Below are 12,178 nucleotides of genomic sequence, written 5' to 3'. Positions count from 1 at the left end.
GACTGAAGCGACTTAGGAGTAGTGATAGTCTTTTAAAGCATATGCCACTTAAAATCATGTAAGTGGCTTATGTCAACAAATTCAAACCTTCAAATTTTGAAAAAATTACATAACTACAACCAGGACTTTTTAAAAACAGATGTTTTATTTTAAAGTGTTTGGATTTCAGAAAATTTTCAACTGGGTTGTTTATTTTCCTATGACTATTTTAAGATATTTGGTATACTTTAGATACAAATGTTTTATCAGTTAAGTTTTTGCAAATATTTATTACCAGTATGTGACCTGTATTTTTATTATCTTAATCAAGTTCAACTTATCCTTTTTTTTTTATTTCATGAACCATGTGTTGTTTCTAAAACTCATCACCAGGAGTCCAAGTTGGAGATTAAGGAACTCTGAACTCACCTCCTCACATAAACAGAACAAATCTATAGCTACCTAGGGATCATTTCCCTCTGAAAAAGACCTGAATACTAGATGAATGCTCCCCACAACAAAAGATAAAAGAAAATGGTAATAACTTTAACAGAGAGAAAACATAAGAAAGTACCAAGCAGAAGTCACAGAGCTGAAGAATACAATGACTGGATCACTGGCCTATACCATATCCAAAATTTAACTCAAAATGGATTAGAAATCTATATAAGACCTGAAGCTGTAAAAACTCCTAAAGAGAATACATATGCAGCAAAGTAAGTTCCTTGAAATTGGACTTACCAATTTTTTTTTTTTTTTGGATCTGACAGCAAAGTGAAGGAAAACAAAGCAATGATAAACAAATGTGACAACATTAAACTAAAAAGCTGTTGCACAGCAGGGAAACTATCAACAAAACAAAAAGGTTGCTTACTGAATGGGAGAAAATATTTGCAAATGACATATCTGGTAAGTGATTAATATCCAAATACACAAAGAATTCATATAATACAACATTAAAACAAAAAAGCAAACAACAACAGCAACAAAACACAACTAGCTTAAAACATGGGCAGAGGACCTGAACAGACATTTTTCCAAAAAAGATATCAGAGAGAGCCAAAGGACATGTGAAAAGGTGCTCAACATCATTAATCATCATAAAAGTACAAATCAAGACCATACTGAGTATCATCTCACACCTGTCACAATGGCTATTATCAAAAAGACAAGAAATAATAAGTTTGAAGGAGAAGGAAATAGCAACCCATCCAGTACTGTTGCCTGGAAAATTCCATGGACAGAGGAGCCGGGTAGGCTACAGTCCATGGGGTCGGGTCACAAAGAGTCGGACACGACTGAACCACTTCACTAACAAGTTTGACAAGGATATGGAGAAAAGGAAACTATTCTGACGGATGGTGCAGTTAATATGGAAAACAGTATGGAGTTTCTTCAAACAATTAAAAATAGAGCTACCATATGATCACTCAATTCTACTACTGGGTATCTATACACAGAAAGGGAAAACACAAATTCAAAAAGATACTCGTGTCACTATGTTCACTGCACCATTATTTACAATAGCAAAGGTATGCAATGAACCTAAGTGTCACTGATGAATGGATAAAGTGCGCGTGTGTGTGTGTATGTGTGTGTGTGTAATACTCATAACAGGATATTACTCATCTATAAAAATAATGAAATCTTGCCATTTTTGAGAACACGGATGACCCGAGATGGTATTATGCTTAGTGAAATAAGTCAGACAGAGAAAAAAATATACCAAATGATTTCACTTAAAAGTGGAATGTATAAAACAACAAAAAAAGCAAAATTGAAAATAATATATAAGAGAATAGATTGGTGGTTGCCAGAGGGGAGTAGGATTTGGGTGTGGCAAGAGGGGTGAGCGGACTGAGTACAATCTTTGAGTTATAAAATAAGTCATGAGATATAATGTATGGCATGGGAAATATAGGGAATAGCACTGTATTAACTTTGTAAGGTGATAGATGGTATCTAGATTTATTGTGATGACAATTTCACAATGTATACATGTCATCTCACTATCTTGTTTACCTGAAACCAATATAATATTGTATGCCAAGTACATCTCAATTTTTAAACTTTATTATTTATTTTTTTATTAATTTTTTATTATTTTTTTTAACTTTACAATATTGTATTGGTTTTGCCATACATCAACATGCATCCGCCATGGGTGTACACGAGTTCCCCATCCTGAACCTCCCTCCCACCTCCCTCCCCATACCATCCCTCTGGGTCATCCCAGTGCACCAGCCCCAAGCTTCCTGTATCCTGCATTGAACCTGGACTGGTGATTCATTTCTTATATGATATTATACATGTTTTAATGCCATTCTCCCAAATCATCCCCCCCTCCCTCTCCCACAGAGTCCAAAAGACTGTTCTATACATCTGTGTCTCTTCTGCTGTCTCGCATACAGGGTTGTCGTTACCATCTTTCTAAATTCCATATATATGCGTTAGTATACTGTATTCGTGTTTTTCTTTCTGGCTTACTTCACTCTGTGTAATCGGCTCCAGTTTCATCCACCTCATTAGAACTGATTCAAATGTATTCTTTTTAATGGCTGAGTAATACTCCATTGTATATATGTACCACAGCTTTCTTATCCATTCATCTGCTGATGGACATCTAGGTTGCTTCCATGTCCTGGCTATTATAAACAGTGCTGCAATGAACACTGGGGTACATGTGTCTCTTTCAATTCTGGTTTCCTCGGTGTGTATGCCCAGCAGTGGGATTGCTGGGTCGTATGGCAGTTCTATTTCCAGTTTTTTAAGGAATCTCCACACTGTTCTCCATAATGACTGTACTAGTTTGCATACCCACCAACAGTGTAAGAGGGTTCCCTTTTCTCCACATCCTCTCCAGCATTTATTGCTTGTAGACTCAAAATGGATTAAAGATCTAAACATAAGACCAGAAACTATAAAACTCTTAGAGGAGAACACAGGAAAAACATTCTCCGACATACATCACAGCAGGGTCCTCTATGACCCATCTCCCAGAATACTGGAAATAAAAGCAAAAATAAACAAATGGGATCTAATTAAACTTAAAAGCTTCTGCACAACAAAAGAAACTATTAGCAAGGTGAAAAGACAGCCTTCAGAATGGGAGAAAATAATAGCAAATGAAGCAACTGACAAACAACTAATCTCAAAAATATACAAGCAACTCCTGCAGCTCAATTCCAGAAAAATAAACGACCCAATCAAAACATGGGCCAAAGAACTAAATACACATTTCTCCAAAGAAGACATACAGATGGCTAACAAACACATGAAAAGATGCTCAACATCACTCACTATCAGAGAAATGCAAATCAAAACCACAATGAGGTACCATTTCAGGCCAGTCAGAATGGCTGCCATCCAAAAGTCAATTTTTTTAAAAAAGCAACTCATCACTAAACCTAAAACCATGTAGATTTTCTCATCTATTTTCTTCTAGAATTTTTAAAGTTCTTTATGTCACTCTTAGATGTATGATCCATTTCAGGTTAATTTTTTGTTAAAAGTGTAAGATATGGGTAGAAGACTATAACACTGAATTCTAAAAACAAAACCCATATAGAGGTAAACATTAGGTAGTAGACCGACAGGAATTTATTTTATTAATAGTATTTGTTCTTCCATTCTACTGAAAGTAAAATCTCTAAAACTTTAAATTCCATAACATATACCTCTCCAAATCAATTTCCTGCTATTCTCTGCCATACTCACTAGCCACCATTCTAAATGTCAAGCGTTTCTCACCTCAGAATCTTGATACTTCCATTTCTTGTTTCAAACATATTTCCTTGCCTTTCAAATGCCTGTTCCATCTCACATTTTACCTCTGCTTAGAGATTTACCCAAACTTTACACTATTTCAAGTACTTTTTCTTTATTTATACCTTTCATCAAATTGATATTTTCCTTTATATTGCTTACCAAGACATATACTTACATGCACACATATACACACATAGTGTGTGTCTGTGTGTATACAAAATACATACAGAAATCTACATAGAAACAGAGTTTTATTCTAGGCTAAAATCTCTATAATGCTATGGATAATGCTATTTTTATTATAATACATCCACTTCCTAGCACTATTGCTAACACTTTCTAGAGATTCAATACATTTCCAAATAATACTTGAGTTAATTCCCTTCCCATTTTAAAATATAAAAGGAGAATTAACCTTAAATACAATTTAAAAAGCAAAATGTGGAGGCATACTATGGAGATTAAATTAAAGTCAATGAGAAAATATCTATAGTTAAGATAATAGCTATGCCAAAACTACATAAAAGGTATTTTGCTAATAGAGACTGAAGTATTCTACTATTCTAAAATGGGTACATTGCATTAACTATTAGCCAACAGATAAAAAATGAGTATCTCCAAAATATTTTCTAATTTAGTGATAAGGCCATGCTGCTTTACTATAATCTAACTGACATGTTTTCATGAGGATAATATTAATGAAAATTACTCTTTGTGAGTTCCTTGACACTCCTGAAATTTTGTTATACTCATTAATTTGCAGTCACTGAAATGCTTTATTATAGAAAACCATGGGAGCAAGACAGATAATAGTATCTCATAATGACAGTTTAGAAAGCTCTAAAATGGGGATCACAATGATTTGCATATGCATTAATATTAGATTTTACTTATGGCAAAAATTCCCAATATTGAAAATCCTGTGAAATGCCACTATATCTGGATTCTTAATAATTTCCTTCTTGTTAGAACAAAGAATTTCTATGTGACATTTTATATAATGGCCACTCATAACTAGGGTCTTATTATTTTTAATAATAGTAATTTATGAACATAAATTTCCAAAAGCACTGATTTTTCATTTGCATCTCTAAAACTTTGCTGAGAGCTGTGATTGTTGGTGTAGGTACAGCTTCTCAGAATTATTAATCAATGTGACACTTAAGAAATCTTGCCTAAGAAGCAAGAGAATTCCTCACAGGGCAAACTCTGAACTTATCGGAGAACTTAGGAAGCTTCTGACTTCACAATATTATATATCCAAATGTGCAAGGACTTGTTCAGGTATTTTTGTCTAAAGGTGCATCAGGAGATGCAGTACGATTAATTTCAAACACTCTAAAACCGGGGTGCCTGGATTTTCAAACCCTAGTTTTGCTGCTTATTAACTGTGTGATCTTGGGCATATTACTTAACTTCTCAGTACCTCCATTATCTCATCCATAGAGTGGAGGTTAACTATAATGTCTGTGATGATTAGATGAATCAATACATGGAAGATGCATAAAACAATATCTAACATGAATAGTATTCAGGAAATGCTGTTACTGTTAACCATCTGGTTAACCTAACCAGGAAACCAGAATTTGAAATGGGATGGCTAGCTGCTGCTGCTGCTGCTGCTGCTGCGTCACTTCAGTCATGTCCAACTCTGTGCAACCCCATAGATGGCAGCCCACTAGGCTCCCCCATCCCTGGGATTCTCCAGGCAAGAACACTGGAGTGGGTTGCCATTTCTGAGGGGCCTATTAATGTATATTCACGACTGGATGACTGTTGGGCAAAAATTGTTCTCTCATTTGATTATTTTAAATTAAAATAATAATAGCACAGAGAAAACAGAAAAATTCTCAGAGAAGGCAGCATGAGTTTGTATTAGATATATATCTATTTCTGATAACAATTTTAGTAGCTTAAGAAACAAAAGGTAATTATCTCACAATTTCCATGGCTCAGGAGTCTGGATTCTCTGCTCACAGTCGCACAAGCCTGAAGGTAAGACGACAACTGGATACATCTACATTCAAGTTTCCTCAGGTTTTGGAAAAATCTTTATTTACAGCTGTGTAACTGGGGGGGTCTCCGTGTATCGGGTTGGCCAAAAAGTTCATTCAGGTTGTTCATACCATTTTACTTAAAAATCTGAATGAAAATTTTGGTCAATCCAATATTTATTGTCTGTTGTTCTGAGGACCACTCTCTGTTCCTAGATGCCACTTCAGGTTCTTACTATGTGGCCTCCTCTAGGGGCCTTCTCAAGCTTTGAATCTCTTCCTGTAGGAAGGACCTTAAAAGGGGTCTTCTTACTGGGTCAGGCCCTTTCAAAATAATCTTCCTTTTGATTACCTCAAAGTCAACATATTAGTACTCCAATCCTGGGAGTGACAATCCATCAAATTCACAGTCGCATCCACACACAAGAGGAGGGGATGTTATACAGCCTTGGGTAACTGGGGTCATCTATGAATTCTGCCTACTACATAATGTGAGAAAAGCAATTTGCCCATTTCAATTGCCTCTCAATCCACAGAGACTGCTTGGCACAAAATACACATTCAAGATATATTTTTGATAGTATGGCAACTTACTTAAAATTTACTTGGCCCTTTTTTGAATGCTTTTAGGTTGGATGGCATCACCAACTCAATAGACATGGGTTTGGGTGGACTACGGGAGTTGGTGATGGACAGGGAGGACTGACGGGCTGCAGTTCATGGGGTCGCAAAGAGTCGGACATGACTGAGTGACTGAACTGAAGTGTTACCAAATAAGTTTACTCATACACAAGCACTGAAGCAGCACAGCAGAATTTACAAAAGATTTCAAGGGAGAGAAGGAAGAGACCATTCATATTACAGACTGCACAGTGAACTATTTAATATTCCTTTTTGCATTTTCTGAACCCCACCTCTTGCTCTTCTTTCTCTCTTCCCTGCCTTCTCTATCTCTCCTCTCTCGTCTTTCCAGTTCTGTCCATTTATTTCAAGTGAATCAATGACAGTTCCTTTTCCTGGCCCTCCAAAACAGGACTTTGCATCTAATTATAGAGTTTCAAAAATCAAATGGAAAAAAATCAGTAACATTTCCTCCACTAATTATAATAGCTGTCAACATATCTTTTCTTAAACCCTGAAAAAAAGCTCTAATTTATATCAAAATATAAAAAGAGTTTTGTACAAGAATTGACAGGTATAAAAAATAACCAGAAAAGACATGATATTCATTGATTCTGTTGTGATAAAAATAAGCAGTTTTATGTTAAATATGATAGACTTGTAACTTACAAAGAATGTGAAAATTTTGAATTTAAAATGATTCAGTTATAACTTTATGTGACTCAATAGTCTGTCTAGGTCCAAATGAAAGCATTCAAGCCTTATTCCAGAATTCAAATGTCCTACAAAACTGAGAAATGTCTGGTCTTATTTCTGTTGGTGACATTGCGAAGTTAAAACCTATTTACTAAATTATTCACTCGAATTCAGTTTAGTCTGTACTCACCGCTTTCCCCAAACCTTCCTAATTTCTGGTAAGTTGGATATCTTTTATGACTCTGAACTTTATGTGTGTGTGTGTTAGTTGTTCTGCTGCTGCTGCTGCTAAGTCGCTTCAGTCGTGTCCGACTCTGTGGGACCCCATAGACGGCAGCCCACCAGGCTCCCCCATCCCTTGGATTCTCCAGGCAAGAACACTGGAGTGGGTTGCCATTTCCTTCTCCAGTTAGTTGTTCAGTCATGTCCAACTCTTTGCGACCCTGTGGACTATAGCCTGCCAGGCTCCTCTGTCCGTGGAATTCTCTACGCAAGAACACTGGAGTGGGTTGCCATTCTCTTCTCCAGGGGATCTTCCCGACACAGGGACCAAACCTGGGTCTCCTGCATTGCAGGCAGATTCTTTATCACTGCTCCACCTGAGAAGCCCTAGCTGAACTTCTGTATCAACTATTATCTATCTTTCTGAAGTAAAAAGTGACATATACTGACTTTTAAAGTTTATGCATTTTTATGTGTTTTCCGTCTTTATGTATCTCCTTATAATTTATAGAATAAACTCTTAAAAACTAGGGAGCATATTCCTCATTTTACTTATATACTGATTAAATACATTTGTATTGAGCAGCCATTATGTGATAGGTAGAAATAAAATTTAAAAAGCACTTTTTAATTTTGGGGGGCTCATAGCATACTTATTTCCAAAACATACAGGGTATTTCTTTGAAACACTTAGTAAATATTTTAATAACTAAACATCATAGATAAATGAACATGTAGATAAATTCTTTTGAATTACCTTCTCCAAATTTTTAGATAGGATCATATCAAATATGCTTATTTTTATAAAATTCAAATGACAGTCTAATATCTAACAACTTTTCAGTTCAGTCGATCAGTCGTGTCCGACTCTTTGCGACCCCATGAATTGCAGCATGCCAGGCCTCCCTGTCCATCACCAACTCCCAGAGTTCACTCAGACTCATGTCCATCGAGTCGGTGATGTCATCTAGCCATCTCATCCTCTGTCATCCCCTTCTCCTCCTGCCCCCAATCCCTCCCAGCATCAGACTCTTTTCCAATGAGTCAACTCTTCGCATGAGGTGGCCAAAGTACTGGAGTTTCAGCTTTAGCATCATTCCTTCCAAAGAACACCCAGGGCTGATCTCCTTCAGAATGGGCTGGCTGGATCTCCTTGAAGTCCAAGGGACTCACAAGAGTCTTCTCCAACACCACAGGTCAAAAGCATCAATTCTTTGGTGCTCAGCTTTCTTCACAGTCCAACTCTCACATCCATACATGACCACAGGAAAAACCATAGCCTTGACTAGACGGATCTCCCACTAAATCATTTTACCATTTGTGTGTGAATTTCTCTGTCTTGAGTGAAATAAATTATAATTGTTTCCATGACTATATTTACTAAAAGTTGGACTTAAAATACATTTAATATTGTCCAAGTGGAATTTTTTTTTAGAAAATGGGTCAATGTAAAAGCTGTGATGTTGTATGAGTTTAAATGTACATTTGGCTTTGACAGTAGTTTGGCATTTTATATATTTGCCCCTCTGGCTCCTTAATGTTCCATTGTTTAAAAATGACCAAATTAAACACCACAAGACTGGGATTCTACCCAGGTCTGATAACTGTGTCACTATGGCCCTGTTCCATCTCCGATAAAAGAAACATTGAACTCAATGCTTTATAACATTAGTTTCCAAATGGTATAGCTGATTGAATGATATTAACACAGTTCCAGGCTGAAGACTAAATACCACCCTCTGTTTAGAGCAGGAGAAGAGGTACTTGATTGACTTGGGATTTTTACTTGTCTAGAGATTAAAGTAACCATGTAAATTGTTTAAACTTTGAATTTCTGGCTTCATTTAAGCCATTCTTATCCTAAGTATATGCCTTTTTTTTTTTTTTTTAGTCACTAGTAAGACAGCCTTCAGAGTGATTTGACAAATTTCAGACTTCAAGTTGTGAAATCACACACTGTGGATGAGTTTGATTATCTACAGAATTCCTTAGGGCAGCATTTCTCAGAATGCTGTTTCTGGTCTTCTCACCAGAACACCCAGATCTGAAACAATTTGCCTAGGGAATTGAATCTGAAATTTGAGAAGCCTGGCTCCTGGTAAAGAGTTGCCTCTTAAATATCAGCTGAAAGAATGATCCACATTATTAATCTCATCAAAACCCAACCCAGGTAAAAGGAAAAATATAGTTATATGTTCATTATCTGAAGGAAAAAAGAAAAAAAGATTTCAATAATCGTCTGATTGGAACCCAGAAAAAGGAAAATCTCAGAATATAATTGACAGGGGAGGTCTCTGAAGGTAATTGACAAGATGATTCTAGTTTATTTTGCAATATTTTTACAGTGGAGATAGAGTCATGAGGTTTCATAGCACAAGGTACTAGACTTTAATTCCACCTAACTTTATCCAGTTACTTCTCCTTATTGTGATTCTTTCCTTCTTAATTTATTGTGATTCAGTTATGACCAAGCACACTTATAGACTTTTCTACAGAAAGGAATTTGCTACAGAGACTATGAGTGCTCTGTTCTTCATAGCAATAATATTTCTCCTATAAACTTTGTTATCATTAATTAATCACCAAAAAATTCTCTGAGAATACATGCAAATTGTAGGATTTGAACTGGAACAATGAGACCCCAATAAGGCATTTTCCCCAAGTATGGCTTTGCTTTCCTCTGTAATTAAATTTTCACTAAATATACCTGTTTTAACTTGACATATATCTCAATATCTAGATTACTCTAAATCATTAAATATTATAGAAGAATCTCCATATTCTCTCTTACTCTACAAAGGATAAAAGCACAAATATTAGCACTGTTTTTTCACTTTGCAAAAAACTGTTACTATTTTCTTTCATACACTGAATTGTGCATGTCTGATCATCAGTTTTTAAAGTTGGCAAGAGGACAAATGATTTTTTGGATTTTTGTGCCACTGCGTTCCCTTCTTTATCATAATTGCTGGTTTACAATGACTACCTGATTTGGGGGATTCTGGATTTTATTTCACATAAAATTTTAGGTCCATATTTTGTTTTTATATGCTAGTAATTGCCTTGCTTTTAACCTCAGACAAACAGAGATCTAGTACCTTCTTGATTTTTATTCTCAGATGAAAGCATCTTCAGACTGAAATAATATGCCACAACAAAGGATTCCATGAAAGCCCTATATCCTTTTAAATTTTAGCAAGAACTTGATTACAGGCTAAATTACAAGTATTTTAGATTCACTATTGGTTCATCATCACTGGTGATTTATGTCAGCTTCCTAAAAGGCACATTTTTATACAGTCTATACTATTTGGGGAAAAGTATTACTATTTGGGGAACCACAGAAGTGCATCATTCATATGGTTGAAGAGGTATTTAGGCTTCATGCCAGGAAATGCATGAAATTCAATTAATGGAAATGTTTGGGATTTCACTAAACTCATCAATTGGAATATGCTCTTCAAAAGCTTTATTTTTCTATTGTGTAACAAGCTTCTTACTAAGGCTGAAAGACTTTTGCTATATTCCCAGGTGGTACTAGTGGTAAAGAATCTGCTTGCCAATGCAGGAGACATGAGACACGGGTTCGAGTTCTGGGTCTGGAAGACCCCCTGGAGAAGGAAAGGGCAACCCATTCCAGTATTCTTGCCTGGAGAATCCCATGGACAGAGGAGTCTGGCAGGCTACAGTCCATGGGGTCACATAAAATCAGACATGTCTGAAGCAACCTAGCACAGCACAAATTTAATATTAAATTTTAGATTAAAAATAATCTCAACACTTTCTATATACAAACAGCCTATGAAATATATAAAGCAATTTCAAAGACTACAATTGCCTCAGTGTTTCAAGTTTCTGAATCAACAGCTGAACAAGGATCAGGAGTTTAGAGAACTGAAAAGGCCCTGCTCTAGCACTCTCAGTCCCGACATCTCCTTATTTGCCACTCTAAGTAACTGTCCAATCATCAACCCAGAGTTAACTCCAGAGCTCCCAAATCGGTAGAACTGAAGTCAAACAGGGTAGAATCTATTGCGTCTACGTTGTAACCTGCTCTCAAAGTGATTTTTATACACACTACAGTTTTTAAAGTAAGTTTAGTACTGAATGCCACAGACTGACATTTCCATTTTAGATAATTATATCACTTTAGCTTTCTTACTGAGAACAATCCATATATTTAAGCCATGGTCTAATTCAAGGTTTTGACAATGGAAAAGTCTGCCTCTTGAGCAGATTTTTATCTTCATGTATAAATTCCCTGAGGTAAATTTGGCTAAACAGGGAATGATAAAATAGGAAAAGAAAAAATGTAATAGCAAAAAAGTGAAACTGGTAAAAGGTAGAAAGAGAGCAATTATACAGAAAGACATAGTCTAACATTTACCCACAAAGTTACTCGGTTTCTGTCATTTTTGGATATAGGATAAGGCTAGGATTGATGAGAGTAAGCCACATAGGCAAAGCAGAAATTAGGTGAAATTTGCTAATTCTACTTGTGAATATTCACAAAAGATTGTTCATTACTTTGGAAATGCCTGCATCAATTCTCATCATATCTACATTTCGTTTAGGAAAAACTATCCAGCCCATTCTCAGTTTAGCATGTCTTTTGAAATGTGCCTACCTCAATTAAAGAGAATTGTTGTCATGGTGACAAAAGTAATCATCCTATGAATAATAATTAATATTCACCCATTAAAAATGCAATTATATTTTGATCCAGCAGCACCTGAAAAAGTCTCTCTCCCAATATTTCATATATTAGAGAATATACTTACATCTTATAGTTAAATATCATTACATCACAAATGAACAAACGTCCATGCAGAATTCAAAAGAATGCCTTTTAATATTTGACCTGATTACTCCCTAATAACCTCAGTACAGTTTCTACA

General features: G+C 35.8%; 1 protein-coding gene across 15 annotated transcripts in view; it reads right to left on the bottom strand.

Annotated features, from left to right (window-relative positions):
* The window catches only part of CCSER1 (coiled-coil serine rich protein 1), a 1,487,998-nt gene that overhangs the window by 352,904 nt on the left and 1,122,916 nt on the right, over positions 1-12,178 (bottom strand). The window contains exon 11 of one of the 15 annotated variants that reach the window (XM_086406532.1): positions 1-12,178. This exon is cut by the window's left edge and continues 17,708 nt beyond it; it is cut by the window's right edge and continues 71,680 nt beyond it. The exons of the other annotated variants lie outside the window; for them this stretch is intronic. The gene's annotated coding sequence lies outside the window, so the exon portion shown is untranslated. 15 annotated transcript variants of the gene reach the window in all.

The sequence above is a fragment of the Bos grunniens genome, chromosome 6 (assembly GCF_055505025.1).
Source record: "Bos grunniens cultivar Pamir isolate PY7600 chromosome 6, Bosgru_T2T1.0, whole genome shotgun sequence".
Classification (NCBI taxonomy): domain Eukaryota; kingdom Metazoa; phylum Chordata; class Mammalia; order Artiodactyla; family Bovidae; genus Bos; species Bos grunniens.
The sequence above is the reverse complement of the archived record's forward strand: the minus strand, read 5'-3'. Positions and strand labels throughout refer to the sequence as shown.